Raw genomic sequence first — 9,674 nt, forward strand, 5'->3', positions numbered from 1 at the left:
CACTTTTAAAAGGGGGAAGAAGGCATGTGATATAGAATTATTAAAGTTATGTTACCACTTGAGCTTGTGTGAATTTCTAAAACACCATTATTAGGGAAATACAACAGGCAGGATTTGGGACTTCTGCTAACTTGAGATAAGATTAGTTGCTCAGCAACCTACTAGCCAATCACTGTCATACTAGATTCAGGAGACTCAGGATTTTAACATCAAACCAGTTTGTTTACTCAGTATTTTTAGCAATGACTTGATGCAGGGGTGTCCAACCTTTTGGGGTCTCTGGGCCACACTGAAGGAAGAAGGGTTGTCTTGGGCCAGATATTAAGTACATTGTGACACATGATCCCAAAAAAATCTCATAATGTTCTAAGTACAATTTTGGGCTGCATTCGTAGCCATCCTGAAATGCTCGCGGCCCTATGGCTGCAGGTTGGATACCCCTGAAGGATCCAGTTACCATGTTTGTGAAAGGTACCCAAGTTCAACCATTCATCAATTGAAAGACATTTGGGTTGTTTTTAGTTTTCAACTTTTACGAATAAAGCTGTTATGAACATTTATATACAAGTTCTTTTCATGAACATAGAGTGCAATTGTTGGATTTCATTTTAAATGCATGTTTAGTGTTGTAAAAAACTCAAACTATTTTCTTAAATGTTCATACTATTTCATACTCCCATCTGTAATGTATGAGTTTCTGCTCATCCTCACCAGCATTTTGTATAATCACTATTTCTTTATTTTGGCCATTCTAATTGGTATACAGTAATACCTAGTGAGATCCATAGTAATATGGACATAGGATTTTTTAAAAGCATATGGTAAAATTATCAACATTTAAAAGACCCATGTAATTCAGTGAATAAATATTTTCCGAACAACTGGTGCTCAAAGTGTTATAAAATCATCCATGAATGTTCTGGTTTTAAACATGTCCACAAACCCTGGCCAGGTGACTCAGGTGGTTGGAGTGCCATCGCATACACCAAAAGAAGCTTGCAGGTTCAATTCCTTGTCAGGGCACATACCTGGGTTGTGGGTTTGATCCCTGATTGGGGTGTGTATGGGACGCAACCAATCATTGTTTCTCACATTGATGTTTCTGTCCCTCTCTCTCTCTCAAATCAATAAAAAACATTTCCTTGGATGAGGATGTAAAAAATACATATGCCCACAAATTCTTTGATACCTCTCCTTTCAAACATTAGAAACTAATTCCCCTCCCCTTAAAGGTGGACTGTACTCAGTGAATCTAATAAATAGAATATAGCAAAAGTGGTGGTATGTGATTTCTGAGGTTCAAAAAAGACATTTTGGCTTTACCTTGCCCTCTCTTGGATCCCTTTTTCTGGGGGAAACCAGCTACCATGTCTTGAGGACACTCAGGAAGCCTGTGGAGAGACCCACATGGGAAACAGACCTGCAAATAGTCACAGGAGTGTGGTTAGAAGCAGATCCTGCCATAACTGCAACTCATGAGGGACCCTGAGCCAAAACTACCCTGAGAATCCATGCCCAAACTCCAATTCACAGGATTGTTAAATAATAGCCCTGACTGGCGTGGCTCAGTGGATTGAGTGCTGGCCTGCGAACCAAAGGGTTGCCAGTTTGATTCCTAGTCAGGGCACCTGCCTGGGTTGCTGGCTAGGTCCCCAGTTGGGGGCACATGAGAGCAACCACACATTGATGTTTCTTTCCCTCCTTCCCTTCCCCTCTCTCTAAAAATAAATAAATAAAATCTTTAAAAAAATAGAGAACTGTTAAATAAATGTTCGTGGCTTTAAGCCACTAAACTTAGGGGGTAATTTGTATTGGAGTGATAGATAACTAATATTAATAGGTAAGAGATCCACTCCAAGTTCAAGCAAGACCAATGGATTTTAATGTAACAGTACAAAAGTTTATTAATAGTTTTAGTTGCAACATTGCAACTAACCTTTAAGAAACTACCATTTGTTGAATATTGGTGTAGGATATCTACAACATCTTAAAAGGCTATTAATATACTCCTAAATTTCCCTCATATATTTAAACTAAAGCAAGTATCTCAATGCATTGAATACAGAAGCAAATATGAGAAATCAGCCGTCATCTATTGTCAGACATTAAAGAGATTTGCAGAACGACAATGCCATTTTTCTCTCAAGTTTCAGAAAATGCAGTTATTTTTTCACTTACGTTCTTTATATTATGTAATGGGTTTTGTTATTTTTAAATGCCTTAATGTTTCTAAAATCTTAATGTTTTAATTTTTAATATGGTAAATATCTATCATTTTTGAGAGTAAAAATGTATCCTGACGCCCAAATGTGAGGACTGCTGCTCTAACAGATCCAGGCATGAGAGTGTAGTTAAAGGAAAGCAATTAAAATTGGACTGGAAATCATGTTCTATGTGGATTAGCTGAAGAATTTGAAAGTGTTTAGCCTGGAAGAGAGGTAGAGCCTGATGTCAGTCTTCTAAAAGGAAAGGAGTGTTATTGATCTGTTACAATAGGCAGTGTAGAATGGGAGTTAATGGCAGAGGTTTAGTAATCAAACACCCGTGTTTGACACCCAGATATGGGACTAGTAGTTATGTGGTTTTAAGTAATGAAGTCATGTTTTCCATTTTTAATTTTATTTTTTAAAATTGTGACTAAATATACATATCATAAAATTTACCATTTTTAACAATTTTTAAATATATAGTTCAGTATATTAAATTAAGTACATTCACATTGTTACGCAACCACCACTACAATCTATCTCCAAAACTTGGTCATCTTCCCAAACTGAAAGCCCTTACCCATTGAACACTCACCTCTCCATTACCCCAACCCCTAGTAACCACCATTCTACTTTGTTTCTCAAAATTTGTCTACCCTAGGTCCCTCATACAAATATTTGTCATTTTGTGTCTGGCTTATTTAACTTAGCATAATGTTTTCAAGGTTCATCCATGTTTAGCATGTGCCAAAATGTAATTCTTTTTAAGGCTGAATAATATTTCATAGTATGTATATATCACACTCTGTTTATCCATTTTAGTCAATGAATACTTGGGTTGATTCCACCTTTTGAGTTTTGTGAATAATGCTTCTATGACCATTGGTGTACGAATATCTGCTTGAATCCCTACTCTCAATTTTTGTGTGTATAGGCCCAGAAGTGGAATTGCTGGATTATATGATAATTCTGTTTAATTTTTTTGAGGAACCTTGATAATGTTTTTCACAGCAGCTGTACTATTTTACGTTCCCAAAAGTAATATACAAGGGTTCCCATTTCTCTACATCTCACCAACACTTGTTATATTTTGCTTTTTGATAAGTCATCCTAATGTGTGTGAATCTTTTATTTTTTGAAATTTAAGTTCCCCAGCTTTATTTTGAAAAAAACTTAAATCCACAGAAAAGTCACCTAGATTCTCTTGTTAACATTTCACCAAATTTGCCTATCTTTACTTTCTTTGTTGTTGTTTTTCAGAATCATTTAATGGACATTACAGGCACAATGCTTCTTCATGCCTAAGTACTTGTAAAATGGATCACTTCTTATTTATTTATTTACTTATTTATTTATTTCAAATACATTTGTCTCTGCCTACCCCCCACCACTTTCCCTTGCCCCCTCCCTCCTTCCCTCAGTGGATCTTCTTAAATGACCCATATTAACATAATTTCATCTATTGTCTAATATGCAGTCCACATTCAAATTTCTCCCATTGTCCTTCAAAAAATGTTTTATAGGGTTTTGGATTTTTTTTCCTTGCACCCAGGATCCATTCAAAGTTCACTTGTTGAATATGGTTATTATTATTCTTTAATTTTTCTTAATCTAGAAGTCCCCCACTCAGATGTTTTAGGTCTGTTTGTTTTCATATTTAAAATAAAAATAATTGTATAAACTTTTATAAGTTTTATATGTCATAATGTAGGTGACACTCACCACTAAAATATAAACTCTTAAGAAGGCAGGGCTTTTACATGTTTTTTCCCACTGGAACCCCACTACCCAGAATTGTGCATTGCATATAATAGGTAATAGGTACTCAATTAATATTTAAATGAATGAGTGGGTGAGTGGATGGGTGGATGGATGGATGGATGGATGGATGGATGGATGGATGGACGGACAAGTGCCAAAGTAAATAATGAGTGGGGGAAGGTACTCATGCTGTGCAACATTTTCCAATGACTTTATATCCACTTACTTGACATATCTACTTGGATGTCTAGGGGCATCCCAAACTTTCTTTTGTACTCCACATCCAGTAGAAATACATGTAGAGTCTGAGCACTTTCCACTGCACCCACTGCCACTTTCCTGGTTCAGTTTTGTCTCTTAGCGGGTCTCCCTGCTTCTGTTCTTGCCTGGCTTTCTCCCCCTTTCTCACCCATCTCATCACAGCAACCAGTGATTTCTTAAAAACAGTTAAATTGGGTCACTTTTCTGTTCAAAACCCTATACTCCATGGTTTTTCTCATCTCACTCAGAATAAGATTCCAAGGTCTTATAATATCCTAAAATCTGGCCCATGTTACCTCTCTGTCCTCAGTCATACTCTTTCTCCGCTTACCTAGCCCATTGCAGCCAGGTTGGTTGGCTGCTGGCTAATGCTCAGACATACTTGCCTCCAGGCCTTAGCTCTCACTGTTCACTCTGCTTGGAATGCTCTTGTACTAGATTTCCACAAGTCTCCATCCTTCGGGTCTTCGTGCAAATTTCATCTTCTCAGCGCGTGCATCAGTTTCTATTGCTCAAATTATCTCAAAACTTTGTGGTTTAAAACAACAAACATTGCTCAGGCTGGCATGGCTTGGTTGGGTGCCCTCCTGCAAACCTAAAGGTCTCCAGTTCGATTCCAGGTCAGGGCACATGCCTGAGTTGCAGATTTGGTCCCCAGTCAGGGCACATATGTAAGGCCGCTGATTGATGTTTATCTCTCACATCAATGTTTCTCTCTCTCTCTTCCTCCCTCCCTTTATCTCTCTCTAAAAAAATCAAAAATAAAATACAAAAAAGCCCAAACATTATCCACACAGTTCATATGTGAGTTCATCCTGTGTGTGTGTGTGTGTATATATATATTCTAGTATATATATTATTATATAGAAAATATATATAATATATAATATATATTATAATTATATATCTATAATACTAGAGCAACTAAAATTAATACAACCAACAAAAATTAAGAAGTATGGGGGGAAAAGTTGAGAAGCAGATCAATGTGCTAAGTTCTTCATCTCATTTTTCAAAACCGATAAAACAAGATAAGTATATGAGAGTTGTGATGTGATCATCAGAGATAAAAAGAGAAATTGGTAATAATGGCTCCCTCTGAGCTGTGACTTTGAGAATTGTTGGGGAGGAGGGAGAAGAGAGTTTTTTTTCACTTGATGTCTTTCTGTACTATTGGAATTATTTTAACCCCCATGTGTGCACTCCTTCTGTAATTACAACATAGCATGGTTTGTATTCTGACAACCATGCTATGGTTGGAGTGTGGAGCCATTGAACTACACAATCTCTAGAAATGCCTTTGAGCTCAAACACTCCGGTGAGCTTTTCCATCAGCAGAGTCTCAGGCAGGGAGAGGCGAGATGCCTACTGGTACTTCTGTGGCTTTCAACGTCAACACACTTCTAGAAAAGTTTTACTTAAATTATCTTTCAAAACAACTAAATTCAGTCAAAAGAACAGTGTTTTGAGACTGTTAAATGATTTGCTTTAAAAATGCAAATTTCCATTCCTAATAAAAATGAATTTTAAATATTAAACATACGGATTATTTTGATTTGTATAACAAACTTCTATTTTTCCCTGAAAATCAAATCAAGTGCAGAGAAAAAGTGTGGGAGCAATGAAAAGAAACCAAAAACAGAGGTATAGCTTTGCCTTCTTTCTTCAATCTAATGTTTAAAGAAATAGCAGAAATGTTATCTGTCACATAAATAATTAAGACAAGGAAAGAAGCATCGACCTGAGTAACAAAGGAAATGCACAGAAAGAACCCTCTGATAACAGTAATAATTATCCGGCCAGATGGGTCACAATACAAAGAAAATTCTCACTTAATTCTAATTCAGGTCTGTCATTTATGGAAATTTCCAACCTGGTATTAGGCACTTAAAAATTCAAGTCCTGGTAACATGTGGAAACTCAAAGTTCTAGAAATGACCATTAACCTATTTTTAAGGACTAATTTCAGAGTCTTGATGTTTACCAATAAAAAAAAATAATCTTTTAAATCTGGGAAAAACAGGGAATCCTATGTAGGCATGGGGCAAATTGTCTTTACTGTTGAACTATACAGGAAACAATAAGTTTGCGACTGAAGGAGATGGGTCACGGAGAGGTGAAGACTTGGTTTGCCCAAGGTCGTTCTGGACTCCGCAAGGCCTGCAGTGCTTCACAGGTACTCAGTATTTCCACAACCACTGCGGCTGGGTTGAGGGCCTCTTGCCCATGGACAGGGATAGCTCCATGCTGCTTGCAGACCCAAAGCAAGCAGCACAATAATGAAATCTGGCTCTTCTTGGTCAGAAGCAAGTATCTGCCACAAATGACTGAACCTAATTCTCTGGGAAGAGGGATAAGATGTCCAGCGTCAAAAGGAAGCAACAGTCTTTTATGAGTATGCACATGCGCACACATGCAAACATACACACAAAATTGCCCTGCATTATTGCCTCCTGTGCTCTTAGAAGACTTTCTGGTGGGGTTCATGTTCAAAACTTGCTCTTCTGTGGGGAAGTTTGGGTTCCCTTGAGAGTCTTTTCAATCCCCAGACTTTTCCTATTCTCAATTGATGGTCTATCTGTGTTTGGGCATGGAGATGGTGACAGAGGGTGAAGTGTCAAGGATGACTCCAGCATCTTGATTTCTGTAACTGGATGGGCGGAGGCGGCATTTACTGGGATGAGAGGCCCTTGGAGAGGACCCTGGTAGGGGAGATCAGGAGTGTTATTTCAGAGATGTTGATTTTCAGTACTTTGAGACATTCAAATGGAGGTGAAAAGTAGGCAACTGATGTAAGGCTGGAGGGATAAATGGTGATAAAATGACATAGCCCCTACCCTCATGGTACATGAGGGTTTACAACAACAGGGACCGATTTTAGTCAAATAATTACAAAAAGAAATAGCAACAAAGTTTCATGAAAACGAATGAGAGGTATTAGATGTTTCTGGAAAATACATAACATGACTGGAAAATCTGCATGAATATAGTGACATGAAGGTCCCTGGGGACCCTGTTTTGTTTGCAGAGTGCTGGAGGAGAAGCTGCACTGCAGTGCGTTAAGGATGAGGAAATGGAGGCCAACTATCGCAGCTGTTAGGAGAGGTTTCCTGTGAAGGAGGTGAGGAAAGTAATAGCACAGAGAGATCTGTCTTTAGGTAAGGTTTTTGGGTTTGTTTTCAGTTTTATCTGGTTCTGAAGAAGTAAGAGATGAACACATTGAAACACTAATTCTAGGGGCCAGGATTTAAGGAAAGGTGCGATAATTAATACTGTAAGTTTTCTGAGAAAGTGAGATGGGATCCGAAGAGGTGCTGGGGTCAGCCTCGGGCAGGGTGGGCAATTTTCAGAGTCATGGAAAGTGACGGGGTGGCAGGGTGGGAGGGTGGACCACTGGTGTGAGGCTGAGTTTTCATTGATGGACTGCCTCCATAGAGGCTCGGTGGTCTGTGAAGGGTGATGAAGTGGGCTGAGGAGAGTGGAGAAGGCTTGGAAAAGAACAGGAGGGACAGTTGATGAGGAAAGCCAGGTTTGAGGAGGGCCATTAGCACTGCTACCCAGTGTCCCCTGCCCTGTGGCGTGGCTCCTCGAGTTTGGCAGAGGGAGTGCAGGTGGCTGAGTTCATCCTGAGTTGAGGGTCTGCCAGAAAGTGTGCCAAGGACAGAGGAGCAACTACATTAAGGGTTAGGGCAAAAACAGTACCGGATAGGAAGAAAATGGAATCATAGCTAGACGAGGGAAGGGAAGAAAAGAGAGGGTAGAGAAACTGGGCAGAGAAGATGGGACAAAGGACTGAGGGTCCTGGAGAGGGTGAAGAAAGGTCCCAGGGGAGCAATGGAGGGATGGGAGGGTGTGGGGTGGGTCATCATCCACAGGGGTGCTGACAGGTGACAGCAGGGTGTGGATGGAAGCGTTATGGGACAAACTCCCAGAAACTCGGTTTTTCTTGCCAATGCAATAAAGAATTACAGATCAGCAAGTCTATTAGTATGCAAGCAGGGTTTATTGGTGATATGTTCTCATGGAAGAGAAGAGGATTTGCCAAGGGAGGGGAGGAAAGAAAAGCAAGAGCAAGGGTAGCAAGTGCAAGGGTGGCCAGAGAGAGTCCTCTGTTCTGAGGGCTTATATAGTTGGCAGGATGAGGATGAAGAAGTTATGTATTGATTGACAGGTAAAGGTGATGTTAGTTTTTGGGTGGGGTGGGGTGTGAATATCCAAAAGTGTTAATGGATTTCTTCCTTGGGGCACTGTGGGCCCTTTCTGGCCTTTCAGGCCTTGGGATGAAAGCACTTTCAGGCCTTGGGATGAAAGCACCATTTCAAAGGTTTTCTTTCCCAGAGAGTGGAGACAATACATAGCATTTCAAGGCCTGTCCTCCTCCCATGTTAGCCTGGTGTTTCCCGTGATGCTGGGACACCCGGCAATAACCCTAGACCTGGCTCCGGCCTGCTGAGTCAGTGGGTGAGGCATGTCTCCCTCCTCCATTGACTCGGTTTGCTATCTGTCCTACCTAACAGAAGGATCTGCAATGCTGGTGAGTAGAAGACAGAGATAACAACAGGAAACAAGTCGTAATGGTGGGGTCAAATGGCAGGAACCTTAAAGGAGCAGGTTTTGTTTTTTTCCTTTTCTCTCCTCTTCTTAGACACGTTGGCACCATTCTCTAAGATGCCGAGGCTTGAGAATTTGGCAGGGAAGTGGGGGAAAATCAGGAGCTCTGTTCTGGATATGTGAGTCCAAGGAGAAATGACATCTCCTTGATGATCCCTTGAGAAGGGAGAGGAGTGCCCTCACCTTCCTATGCAGAAATCTCCCCACGGTTACAGAAATGACCAGTCCCTCGCTGTGTACTCTGGGGCCCACCCCATCTCACCTCGCTTGGCTGTCTCCTTTTCCACCTTTACCCGTCTGCTAAACCTTCTCACTCCATGCAAAGATGCCCAAGACCACTCTTCATAAACGTGGTCTTCCACCTCTCCTTCAGAGGTACCTGGGGCTTTGCAGATTCCTGGGCTCCCCCCAGACTTGCGTGGTTTGTAAGCACAGTAAAATCAGAACAGCCTCGTTCCTGCTTTCATTTTAAACACCCAGCTCATCCTTTATTCCTCATTCCTACATCCATTCCTTCCATTCCAGGCCACCACCATCTCCATCCCTCTACTCCTCTCAGAGACAAACCTCTCCAGATCAGTAACCCCGCATTTGCTGGCTGTCACCCCTTTCTCTCTCACTTCCAACCTGCTGCAGTGTGGCTCTGCCCCCAAGCGCTGCAGGGATGGTCTCCCAGAGGGAGCGCCAGTGTCTTCTCTGGGAGGAAATGGGGAAACACTTCAGTGCTTTCCTTACCTGACTCATCTGCTTCCTGAAACAGTCTCTTCATTTAGCTTCAGAAGCAACCCCCTCTCCTTTCTCTTTCTATTTTACTTCTCTAGCAGGCTCTGTGTG

The sequence above is a fragment of the Pteronotus mesoamericanus genome, unplaced genomic scaffold (genome assembly GCF_021234165.1).
Source record: "Pteronotus mesoamericanus isolate MK-2021 breed Mesoamerican mustached bat unplaced genomic scaffold, CSHL_Meso_final contig_74, whole genome shotgun sequence".
NCBI classification, from domain to species: Eukaryota; Metazoa; Chordata; class Mammalia; order Chiroptera; family Mormoopidae; genus Pteronotus; species Pteronotus mesoamericanus.